The 14,132-nt window shown below is 37.0% G+C and overlaps 1 protein-coding gene across 1 annotated transcript in view; it reads left to right on the top strand.

Annotated features, from left to right (window-relative positions):
• Positions 1–14,132, top strand: part of LOC140245606 (uncharacterized) — a 78,327-nt gene that overhangs the window by 8,921 nt on the left and 55,274 nt on the right. The gene's annotated exons all lie outside the window — the stretch shown is intronic.

Genomic DNA, 14,132 nt, shown 5'->3' with positions numbered 1-14,132 from the left:
CTTAACGATAGCGCAAAGCCTCAGCTACAACATATTAAAATCTGGGAGAAATTCACTCAGGGGTAAGTGAGCTAGTGCTCGATAAAGACAATCATGTCAATTTTCACATTTAAAAAGATTCCCTCCCATAGAGATAACACGTCATGACGAAGGTACAAAAAGAAGTACATATGACCTTTGTCCTCAATTTGCACAGACAAGATGGCATCTGAGTAAAAAGTAGTTATTTTGTGAAATGATCCGTGTAACATGGTCTTTGCGTGTGCAAAATATGGGAAAGATAGGACATGTATTCACTAAGATACAGGATGAAAACTTTTGACCTTTGACCCTAATTTACATACCCAAGATGGTGTCCGATCAAGAAGTTGTTATTTTATGAAATAATTAACGTGACATGAACTACACATGTGCAAAATATGGAAGTGATAGAGGCCGTTTTTCTTGAGTTATTGCAAAGAAAGTTGCAGAAAGAAAGAAATATCTCAGTACATTGAAGATAAGCCTGAATTTCAACCAAAATTTTTGACGTGATCCCGACATCGTATGAAAAAACTAAGGGCACACTTACGGTAGCGCAAAGCCTCAGCTACAACATACTAAAATCTGGGCGAAATTTACCGAAGGGTAAGTGAGCTAGTGCTCGATAAAGACCGTCAGGTCAGTTTTCATTTCTAGAAAAACTGCACTCCCATAGAGATAACACGTAAACTGGTCAAATTTGACAAGATTAATTTCAATCCATTTTTACGAGGTAATACCGTTATCCAATCAAAATGTTGTAATTTTATGTTTGAAAGAAAATTAAATAAGCTACAACATACTGAAATCTGAGTGAAAATTGACAAAGGACTAGTGAGATACGCTTGAATGAACTTGAAATTTGATGACGTCATTTTGAAAATTTAGTTTTTTTACTTTATTAAGAAATTTCATATCTTTTAATCATTTTGTCAGCATTGCCACCCCATGAAATGACATGTACAACTCATCAGCTTTCAAAATATGTAAAGAAAATGGGGGGTCACCGTCCATCCTGACGAGTAAAATCGGATTTAAAATTGGCAGTTTTTTGGCATAGTTGCACTGTATATCGCCATTGACGCGCGCGCGGAATTTCAAATTTGACGGGCCCGTATGATGTCATATTGAGTCGGATTGACTTGAAACTTGGTATAAGTATTCCTTGACATTTCAGAATCCGATCAAAGTGAAAAAACTTGAAATTTCAATTGCATATGAGCTGTGCGTGCGTATATGCGCGCGCGCGTACGCGTCCGTCCGATTTTTTCAATTTTTCAAAAAATACTCCAAATGGTCTGAAACGTGTGCAAAAAAATTTTGAACTCGATTGGAGCATACAAATATTTCAACGCGCGCGTACGCGCACGTTTTAAGAGAAAATGTAAATTTTGAGAACATGAATAGAATGCGCATAACTTGAAATATATGTGACGTAACTTTCATTGAAAAACTTCATTCCATTAATGAGATATGATTGAGAATGTGTTTTCACATAATGACGTCATAGTGACGTCACGGTCGACTGATCACAATGATACATTAGATTTGCCGTCTTTGGGACATGATGCATACATGGTATAATTTTGAAATTGATAGGCAGCGGACTTTCTGAGCTAACCTCTGCACAACTTTTGGGGAGAAATAAAGAAATAAAGAACTAGAGATTGTAATTTGTCATCACTGACAAATTAAGGTGATCCGATTCTTTTTTAATCAATGATTCGAGTCCTGATAGTGCAAAGTCTCAGCTACAACATATTAAAATCTGAGAGAAATTCACCGAAGCATAAGTAAGATAGTGGTCGATAAAGAGAGTCATGTCAATTTTCACATCTAAAAAATTCCCTCCCATAGAGATAACACGTCATAGCCAAGATAGAAAAAGAAGTACATATGACCTTTGACCCCACTTTGCACAGACAAGATGGCATCTGAGCAAAAAGTGGTTATTTTATGAAATGATCCCTGTAACATGGTCTTTACGTGTGCAAAATGTGGGAAAGATAGAACATGTATTCACCAAGATACAGGATGAAACATCTATGACCTTTGACCCTAATTTACATACCCAAAATGGCGTCTGATCAAGTAGTTGTTATTTCATGAAATAATGTTCGTGACATGAACTAAACATATGCAAAATATTATGGTGATAGGGTATGTTTTTCTTGAGTTATTGCACATAACGTTGCAAAAAGAAAGAAATATTTCAATACATCGAAGATAAACTTTAATTTCAAGTGAGTTTTTTGACAAGATCCCGACATCGTATGAAAAAACGAAGAGCACACTCACGATAGCCCAAAGTCTCAGCTACAACATACTAAAATCTTGGAGAAATTCACCGAAGCATAAGTGAGCTACTGCTCGAAAAAGATAGTCGTGTCAATTTTCATTTCCAGAAAAACTGCACTCCCATAGAGATAACACGTAAACTGGTCAAATTTGACAAGATTACTTTCAATCCCTTTTCACGAGGTGATGCCGTCATTCAATCAAAATGTTGTTATTACATTAATGAAAGAGCATTTAATAAGCTACTACATACTGAAATCTGGGTGAATTTTGGCTAAGGATTAGTGAGATACGTTCGGGTGAACTTGAAATTTGATGACGTCATTCTGAAAATTAACTTTTCTTATTTTATTAAGAAATTTGATATCTTTTAATCATTTTGACAGCATCACCAACCCATAAAATGAGATGTACAACTCATCAGCTTTCAGAATATGTAAAGAAAATGGGGGGTCATCGTCCATCCTGACGAGTAAAATCGGATTTAAAATTGGCGTTTTTTTTTGCATAGTTGCACTGTATATCGCCATTGACGCGCGCGCGGAATTTCAACTTTGACGGGCCCGTATGACGTCATATTGAATCGGATTGACTTGAAACTTGGCAGAAATATTCCTTGACATTTCAGGCATCCGATAAGTGTGAAAAAACGGAAAATTTCTATGACATTGGAGTTGTGCGTGCGCATATGCGCGCGCGCGTACGCGTCCGTCCAATTTTTTCAATTTTTCAAAAAATGCTCTAAATGGTCTGAAACGTGTGCAAAAAAATTTTGAGCTCGATTGGAGTATGCAAATATTTCAACGCGCGCGTACGCGCACGTTTTTAGAAAAAATATGAATTTTTAGAATATGAGTAGAATGCGCATGACTTGAAATATATGTGACGCAAATTTCATTGAAAAATTCCATTCCATTAATTAGATATGATTGAGAATGTGTTTTCATATAATGACGTCATAGTGACGTCACGGTCGACTGATCACAATGATACATTAGATTTGTTGTCTTTAGGACATGATGCATACATGGTATAATTTTGAAATTGATAGGCAGAGTACTTTCTGAGCTGACCTCTGCACAACTTTTGGGGAGAAATAAAGAAATAAAGAAGAAGAATAAAGAACTAGACTCGGAATTTGTCAACACTGACAAATTAGGTGATCCGATCTCTTGGGAAATCAATGATTTGAGTCCTGATCCCAATAGGCATGACCATACAGGTTTCATCTGTGTTGAGAGGACATTGGCCATGTGATGTTTGGAGTCTCATTTAGAAAAGGGAGTCAGACCTGCCATCTTTGGTACCGAATTCCGTATGCACTAACGAAGATACAGAATGAAGTATATTTGACCTTTGACCCCATTTTGCACACCAAAGATGGCATCTGAGCAAAAAGTAGTTATTTTGTGAAATGATTCTTGTAAAATGGTCCTTGCGTGTGCAAAATATGGGAAAGATAGGACAAGTATTCACGAAGATACAGGATGAAACATTTATGACCTTTGACCCTAATTTACATACCCAAGATGGTGTCCGATCAAGTAGTTGTTATTTTATGAAATAATGTACGTGACATGAACTAAACATGTGCAAAATATGGGGGTAATAGAGGCTGTTTTTCTTGAGTTATTGCAAAGAAAGTTGCAGAAAGAAAGAAATATCTCAATACATCGAAGATAAGCTTTAATTTCAACCAAGTTTTTTAGCATGATCCAGACATCGTATGAAAAACAAAAGGCATATTTCTGATAGCGCAAAGTCTCAGCTACAACATATTAAAATCTGGGAGAAATTCACCGAAGGGTAAGTGAGCTAGTGCTCGATAAAGACAATCATGTCAACTTTCACATCTAGAAAAATTCCCTCCCATAGAGATAACACGTCATAACGAAGATACAGAAAAAAGTACATATGTGACCGTGCACCTCAAAACGAACATAAAGTCGCACACACTGATTTTGCATGAGGACTGAAAATAGGTGAAATGGGTCAACCTAGCCGAACTTGACTTTTTCATATTTTCTGAAAAAGCGGGTCTTCTTTTATATTATGCTAAAATTTGGTATCATAAAACGGGCAGGAAAGTGTGTTGTTTTGGCAGTTTATCTCGAACATTTTTGGGAGAATAGTGTGATTAGGTGTGTCTTTAGAATCCCTTTTTCATTTCTGAAAAACCTTGTCCACACTCTTCACTTTCAACTCTAATAACTTTTGAAAGGATAGAGCTACTGCTTCGAAAGTTGGCATTAATTATGAGCAGAATGTGTTAATGAGGCATGCTTAATTTCAGTTTAATCTCATAATCCCTTCATTGTTGTTACTCTGGTGGTTTACTTCCTGTTTTTTGTCCCATTCATTGCACAGCCAGCACGGTTTGGTAAAGATTAAGCGCTTGAATAGACACTGTACTTCAGAGCCTCTTTTCTCAGTTCACACTTTTCCTGAGTTTGTGCTTTCTTTCCAATATTTAGATAGGTTTGGAGAGTCCATTTGATTTGAGTTATACATCATTTTAAAGCTTAAAGTCTGCTCTTTCAGAATATGGTCTTAACTACAAATTCATGTCAGGCGACTTTTTGTTTGTTTTGAGGTGCAGGGTCACATATGACCTTTGACCCCACTTTGCACAGACAAGATGGCATCTGAGCAAAAAGTGGTTATTTTGTGAAATGATCCTTGTAACATGGTCTTTACGTGTGCAAAATATGGGAAAGAAAGGACATGTATTTATTAAGATACAGGATGAAATATTTATGACCTTTGACCCTAATTTACAAACCCAAGATGGTGTCCGATCAAGTAGTTGTTATTTTATCAAATAATGTACGTAACATGAACTAAACATGTGCAAAATATGGGGGTGATAGGGGCTGTCTTTCTTGAGTTATTGTAAAGAAAGTTGCAGAAAGGAAGAAATATCTCAATACATCGAAGATAAGCTTTAATTTCAACCAAATTTTTTGACGTGATACCGACGTCGTATGAAAAAACAAAGGGCACACTTACGATAGCCCAAAGTCTCAGCTACAACATACTAAAATTTGGGAGGAATTCACCGAAGCATAAGTGAGATAGTGCTCGATAAAGATAGTCATGTCAATTTTCATTTCCAGAAAAACTGCACTCCCATAGAGATAACACGTAAACTGGTCAAATTTGGAAAGATTACTTTGAATCCATTTTTACGATGTGATGCCGTCATCCAATCAAAATGCTGTTAGTATATTAATGAAAAAGCATTTAATAAGCTACAACATACTGAAATTTGTGTGAAAATTGGCAAAGGATAAGTGAGATACGCTCGAGTGAACTTGAAATTTGATGACGTCATTTTGAAAATTTACTTTTTTTACTTTATTAAGAAATTTGATATCTTTTATTCATTTTTTCAGTACCGCCAACCCATGAAATGATATGTACAACTCATCAGCTTTCAAAATATGTAAAGATAATGGGGGGTCACCGTCCATCCTGACGAGTAAAATCGGATTTAAAATTGGCGTTTTTTTGGCATTGTTGCACTGTATATCGCCATTGACGCGCGCGCGGAATTTCAACTTTGACGGGCCCGTATGACGTCATATTGAGTCGGATTGACTTGAAACTTGGTAGAAACATTCCTTGACATTTCAGGCATCCGATCCGTGTGAAAAAAATGGGAAATTTCTATTGCATATGAGCTGTGCGTGCGTATATGTGCGCGCGCGTACGCGTCCGTCCAATTTTTTCAATTTTTCAAAAAATGCTCCAAATGGTCTGAAACGTGTGCAAAAAAAGTTTGAGCTCGATTTGAGCATACAAATATTTCAACGCGCGCGTACGCGCACTTTTTAATAATAAATGTGAATTTTGATAATATGAGTAGAATGCGCTTGACTTGAAATATATGTGACGTAAATTTCATTGAAAAATTCCATTCCAATAATGAGATATGAATGAAAATGTGTTTTCATATAATGACGTCATAGTGACGTCACGGTCGACTGATCACTATTATTTTACTTGCGCTGTCGTCTTTGCGACATGATACATATATGGTATAAGTTTGACATTGAGAGGCAGTGCACTTTCTGAGCTAACCTCTGCACAAATTTTGTCCAGAAATAAAGAAGATTAAAAAGAAGAACAAAGAATCAGTACAGATACAGAAGGTGATCCGAGAGGATACTCGGATCACCTAATCAGTACAGATACAGAAGGTGATCCGAGAGGACACTCGGATCACCTAACTAGAGATTGTAATTTGTCATTACTGACAAATTAAGGTGATCCGATTTTTTTTAATCAATGATTCGAGTCCTGATCGCAATAGGCATGACCATACAGGTTTCATCTGTGTTTAGAGACATTGGCCGTGTGATGTTTGGATTCATTTAGAAAAGGGAGTCATATCTGCCATCTTTGGTACCAAATTCTGTATACACTAGATAAAGACACAGCAACAAATACATATGACCTTTGACCCACCTTTACACTCCCAAGATGGCATCTGAGGAAAAAATGTTTATTTTGTGAAATGATTCTTGCGACATCGTCTATACGTGTGCAAAGTATGGGAAAGATAGTACAGGTATTCACCAAGATGCAGGATGAAACATATATGACCTTTGACCCTTATTTACATACCCAAGATGGCGTCTGATCAAGAAGTCGTTATTTTATGAAATAATGTAGGTGACATGAACTAAACATGTGCAAAATATGGTGGTGATAGAACATGTTTTTCTTGAGTTTTTGCAAAGAAATTTGCGCAAAGAAAGAAATATTTCAATACGTCGTTGATGAGCTTTAATTTCAACCGAGTATTTTTTTACGTGATACCGACATCGTGTGAAATAACAAAGGGCACTTATTTGATAGCACAAAATTTCAGCTACAACATAGTAAAATCTAGCAGAAATTCACAGAAGCAGAAGTGAGATAGTGCTTGATAAAGATAGTCGTGTCAATTTTCACATCTAGAAAAACTCCTTCCCATAGAGATAACACGTAATAGCGAAGATTGTGAAAAAAGTACATATGACCTTTGACCCCACTTTGCACACCCAAAATGGCATCTGAGCAATTAGTGGTTATTTTGTGAAATGATCCGTGTTACATGGTCTTTACGTGTGCAAAATATGAGAAAGATAGGACATATATTTAGCAAGATACAGGATGAAACATTTATGACCTTTGACCCTAATTTACATACCCAAGATGGCGTCTGATCAAGTAGTTGTTATTTTGTGAAATAATGTTCGTGACATGAACTAAACATATGCAAAATATGGTGGTGATAGGGTATGTTTTTCTTGAGTTATTGCACAGAAAGTTGCAAAAAGAAAGAAATATTTCAATACATCGAAGAAAACCTTTAATTTCAACCAAGTTTTTTCACGTAATCCCGACAACGTATGATAAAACGAAGGGGACACTTACGATAGCCCTACGTCTCAACTACATCATATTAAAATCTTAGAGAAATTCACCGAAGCATAAGTGAGCTAGTGCTCGATAAAAATAGTCATGTCAATTTTCATTTCCATAAAAATTGCACTCCCATAGAGATTACACGTAAACTGGTCAAATTTGACAAGATTACATTCAATCCATTTTTACGAGGTGATGCCGTCATCTAATCAAAATACCGTTATTACATTAATGAAAGAGCATTTAATAAGCTACAACATACTGAAATCTTGGTGAAAATTGACAAAGGATTAGTGAAATACGCTCGAATGAACTTGAAATTTGATGACGTCATTTTGAAAATTTACTTTTTTTACTTTATTAAGAAATTTGATATCTTTTAATCATTTTGTCAGCATTGCCACCCCATGAAATGACATGTACAACTCATCAGCTTTCAAAATATGTACAGAAAATGGGGGGTCACCGTCCATCCTGACGAGTAAAATCGGATTTAAAATTGGCAGTTTTTTGGCATAGTTGCACTGTATATCGCCATTGACGCGCGCGCGGAATTTCAACTTTGACGGGCCCGTATGACGTCATATTGAGTCGGATCGACTTGAAACTTGGTAGAAATATTCCTTGACATTTCAGTCATCCGATAAGTGTAAAAAACGGGAAATTTCTATTGCATATGAGCTGTGCGTGCGTATATGTGCGCGCGCGTACGCGTCCGTCCAATTTTTTCAATTTTTCAAAAAATGCTCCAAATGATCTGAAACGTGTGCAAAAAAAATTTGAGCTCGATTGGAGCATGTCAACATTTTAACGTGCGCGTACGCGCACGGTTTAAGTGTAAACTGAAATTTGAGAAAATGTGTAGAGTGCGCTTGATTTGAACTATATGTGACGTAAATTTCATAGAAAAATTCCATTCCATTAATGAGATATTAATGAAAATGTGCTTTCATATAATGACGTCATAGTGACGTCACGGTCCATTGATCACAATGATTTTACAAAATCTGTCGTCTTTGTGACATGATACATATATGGTATAATTCTGAAATTGATAGGCAGAGGACTTTCTGAGTTAATCTCTGCACAACTTTTGTCCAGAAATAAAGAATCAGTACAGATACAGAAGGTGATCCGAAGGATACTCGGATCACCTAACTAGACTCGGAATTTGTCAAGACTGACAAATTAGGTGATCCGATTTTTTTTTTTTAATCAATGATTCGAGTTTTCACCTGAGATTAGGGACATTCGTCGTGTGATGTTTGGATTCTCATTTTGAAAAGGGAGTCAGACCAGACATCTTGGGTACCGAATTCCATATACACTATCAAAGATGCAGAATGAAGTATATTTGACCTTTGACCCCACTTTGCACCCCAAGATGGCATTTGAGCAAAAAGTGGTTATTTTGTGAAATGATTCTTGTAACATGGTCTTTGCGTGTGCAAAATATGGGAAAGATAAGACATGTATTCACCAAGATACAGGATGAAACATTTATGACCATTTACCCTAATTTACATACCCAAGATGGTGTCTGATCAAGTAGTTGTTATTTTATGAAATAATGTACGTAACATAAACTAAACATGTGCAAAATATGGGGATGATAGGGGCTATTTTTCTTGAGTTATTGCAAAGAAAATTGGAAAAAGAAAGAAAGATGGAAATACATCGAAGATAACCTTTAATGTCAACCACGTTTTTGGACGTGATCCCGACACCATATGAAAAACAAAGGGTCACGTACGATCGCGCAAAGTCTCAGCTACAACATATTAAAATCTGGGAGAAATTCACCGAAGGGTAAGTGAGCTAGTGCTCGATAAAGACAATCATGTCAATTTTCACATCTAGAAAAATTCCCTCCCATAGAGATAACACGTCATAACGAAGATAAAGAAAGAAGTACATATGACCTTTGACCCCGATCTGCACAGACAAGATGGCATCTGAGCAAAAAGTGGTTATTTTGTAAAATGATCCCTGTAACACGGTCTTTACGTGTGCAAAATATGGGGAAGATAGAACATGTATTCACCAAGATACAGGATGAAACATTTATGACCTTTGACCCTAATTTACATACCCAAGATGGCGTCTGGTGAAGTAGTTGTTATTTTATGAAATAATGCACGTGACATGAACTAAACATGTGCAAAATATGGTGGTGATAGGGTATGTTTTTCTTGAGTTATTGCAAAGAAAGTTGGAAAAAGAAAGAAATATGAAAATACATCGAAGATAGGCTTTGATTTCAACCAAGTTTTTGGACGTGATCCCGATACCGTATGAAAAAATGAAGGGCACATTACGATAGGCCAAAGTCTCAGCTACAACATATTAAAATCTTAGAGAAATTCACCGAAGCATAGGTGAGCTAGTGCTCGAAAAAGAAAGTCATGTCAATTTTCATTTCCAGAAAAACTGCACTCCCATTAAGATAACACGTAAACTGGTCAAATTTGACAAGATTACTTTCAATCCAATATTACGAGGTGATGCCGTCATCTAATCAAAATGTTGTTACATATTAATGAAAGAGCATTAAGTAAGCTGCAACATACTAAAATCTGGGTGAAAATTGGCCAAGGATAAATGAGATACGCTCGAGTGAACTTGTCATTTGATGACGTCATTTTGAAAATTTGCTCTTTTTATTTTATTAAGAAATTTGATATCTTTTAATCATTTTTCCAGCATCGCCAACCCATGAAATGACATGTACAACTCATCAGCTTTCAGAATATGTAAAGAAAATAGGGGGTCACCGTCCATCCTGACGAGTAAAATCGGATTTAAAATTGGCGGTTTTTTGGCATTGTTGCACTGTATATCGCCATTGACGCGCGCGCGGAATTTCAACTTTGACGGGCCCGTATGACGTCATATTGAGTCGGATTGACTTGAAACTTGGTAGACATATTCCCTGACATTTCAGGCAGGCGATAAGTGTGAAAAAACGGGAAATTTCTATTGCATATGAGCTGTGCGTGCGTATATGCGCGCGCGCGTACGCGTCCGTAAAATTTTTTCAATTTTTCAAAAAATGCTCTAAATGGTCTGAAACGTGTGCAAAAAAAATTTGAGCTCGATCTGAGCATACAAATATTTCAACGCGCGCGTACGCGCGCGTTTTAAAATGAATATGAATTCTGAGAATATGAGTAGAATTCGCTTGACTTAAAATATATGTCAGGTAAATTTCATTGAAGAATTCCATTCTATTAATGAGATATGCATGAAAATGTGTTTTCATATAATGACGTCATAGTGACGTCACGGTCGACTGATCACTATGATTTTACTTGCGCTGTCCAGCCCCGGTGCTACGGTGCAATTAACTCACTGATAAGAGGCCAAAGCTTTTGAATTCTTAACGGTCATCGAAGCGCTGTGCGGAGGGAAGGACAAAAAATCTCGAAAGTTCACCTCCTCGTATCTCCCTTATTTTACCACCAAATCCCTTGAAACTTCACACATATATCAAATATGAATATATCATCCTTCATATGATTTTTGGGCGAAAACGCTGATGTATCTTTCGAGATATGTGTATTTTTCTGCTTGAGTCGACTGTGGGAAAGGGTTACGATTTTTTCCCGACACAAGTCTGCGCCTGCATGAATATGCATTTGATCAACATATTACTAGTCTGTATACACCAGACTCACTACCTGCGAAGTCTCGTGTTTGTGCACTTAGTAGTTAGGTAAAAATAACAGCAAAAAGACAACCAACTTTAAGAGAAGATACTGGACATGCACAACTAGATCATCCTCCTGCGCATGCGTTTTCTACTGGTGAGTGCACGCTTAGCCAATCAGCGGTGTCAGGCTCGGCGCAATGCGACAGAGGTCGATTTTCGGTCAGCAGGGTGGTGAGTGGGCAAGAGAGGAACCCTGCTTTGTGCTTCAACTGTTTCAAGCAGCACAAAAACCAATACATCGGACTGCGTATTCCTTACGCCATGGATTTTACGTGGGTCACAAGTGACAGTGATCTCGATTTTTTCCAGACATAGCTGTGCGCCAAATGATACAGAAAAGATATTTGGAGAGCAGCATGGATATACTACCATAAGTCATATACCGAAGTTTCATTTTTGTGCAATGAAGGAAAATGTGAGAAAATAACACTTGTTTTGAGACCAAATTTTCTGTTTTGGAAGCTAAGTTTCGACATTATTTTCACACGTTTATCCTCAATAAAACCCCAAATAACTAACATTACGAGTTAGAGAATAGTTTCTTCTTCAGTTTGCTGTATAGATTTAATCATTTGATGGCTTTGAGGTGAGATATTGCGATTGTCCTGCAACACTTCCCCAGCGGTTTTACGCACACAAGCTGTCTACTTTTTGCAACTGAGGCTTCGAGGTCATAAGCTTTTGGCGAGTTAATTGCACCCTAGCGCCGCGCCTGTGTCGTCTTTGGGACACGATACATATATGGTATAAGTTTGAAATTGATAGGAAGAGGACTTTCTGAGCTAATCGATGCACAACTTTTGGGGAGAAAGAAGAAGAAAAAGAAGAAGAAGAAGAAAGAATCCGTACAAAAACAGAAGGTGATCCGAGAGGATACTCGAATCACCTAACTAGACTCGGAATTTGTCAACACTGACAAATTAGGTGATCCGATCTCTTTGAAAATCAATGATTTGAGTCCTGATCCAAATATTCGTGACCATACAGGTTTCATCTGTGTTGACGGGGCATTGGCCGTGTGATGTTTGGATTCTCATTTAGAAAAGGGAGTGAGACCTGCCATCTTTGGTACCGAATTCCGTATACACTAACGGAAATACAGAACGAAGTATATTTGACCTTTGACCTCACTTTGCACACCCAAGATGGCGTCTAAGCAAAAAGTGATTATTTTATGAAATGATTCTTGTAACATGGTCTTTGCGTGTGCAAAATATGGGAAAGATAGGACATGTATTCACCAAGATACAGAATGAAACATTTATGACCTTTGACCCTAATTTACATACCCAAGATGGTGTCTGATCAAGTAGTTGTTATTTTATGAAATAATGTACGTGACATGTACTAAACATGTGCAAAATATGGGACTGATAGCCATTGTTGTTGTTCATCTATTCCACAGAAAGTAGTAGAAAGAAAGAAAAATAAAGAAAAAATTGTTATTTTATAGAAATTTGAAGGAGAAGCATAAAAAAATCAGAAAAAGATAAAGTAAGGAAAGGGAGATTAAGATTAACTAAAGAAAAAGACGAAAAAAAGTGTTTAAAAAAATAAAAAAAATATTGGCAGGGGTGAGCCTCGAACCAGGGACCTTAGGGTTACGAGTCGGATGCGCTACGCAATGACCTATTTCATTCTCCATAGGCACTGTGTATTAAGCAAAATGACGCTGCATCGAAGCCTCGTGCCATTTTCAACCAAGTTTTTTGACGTGATGCCGACGTCGTATGAAAAAATGGAGGGCACACTTACGATAGCACAAAGTCTCAGCTACAACATACTAAAATCTGGGAGAAATTCACCGAAGCATAAGTGAGCTACTGCTCGAAAAAGAGAGTCATGTCAATTTTCACTGCCAGAAAAAACTGCTCTCCCATAGAGATAACACGTAAACTGGTCAAATTTGACAATATTACTTTCAATCCATTTTTACGAGGTGATGCCGCCATCCAATCAAAATGTTGTTATTATATTAATGAAAGACCATTTAATAAGCTACAACATACTGAAATCTGGGTGTAAATTGGCAAAGGATAAGTGAGATACGCTCGAGTAAACTTGAAATTTGATGACGTCATTTTGAAAATTTACTTTTTTTACTTTATTAAGAAATTTCATATCTTTTAATCATTTTGCCAGCATCGCCAACCCATGAAATAACATGTCCAACTCATCAGCTTTCAGAATATGTACAGAAAACGGGGGGTTACCGTCCATCCTGACGAGTAAAATCGGATTCAAAATTGGCGTTTTTTTGGCATCGTTGCACTGTATATCGCCATTGACGCGCGCGCGGAATTTCAACTTTGACGGACCCGTATGACGTCATATTGAGTTGGATTGACTTGAAACTTGGTAGAAATATTCCTTGACATTTTAGGCATCCGATAAGTGTAAAAAAACGGGAAATTTCCATTCCATATGAGCTGTGTGGGCGAATATGTGCGCGCGCGTACGCGTCCGTCCAATTTTTTCAATTTTTCAAAAAATGCTCCAAATGGTCTGAAACGTGTGCAAAAAAAATTTGAGCTCGATTTGAGCATACAAATATTTAAACGCGCGCGTACGCGCACGTTTTAAATGAAAATATGAATTTTGAGAATATGAGTAAAATGCGCATAACTTGAAATGTATGTGACGTAAATTTCATTGAAGAATTCTATTCCATTAATGAGATATGATT

This window comes from Diadema setosum, chromosome 2, assembly GCF_964275005.1.
Source record: "Diadema setosum chromosome 2, eeDiaSeto1, whole genome shotgun sequence".
Taxonomy (NCBI): domain Eukaryota; kingdom Metazoa; phylum Echinodermata; class Echinoidea; order Diadematoida; family Diadematidae; genus Diadema; species Diadema setosum.
This window is presented reverse-complemented; position numbering and strand designations above follow the sequence as displayed.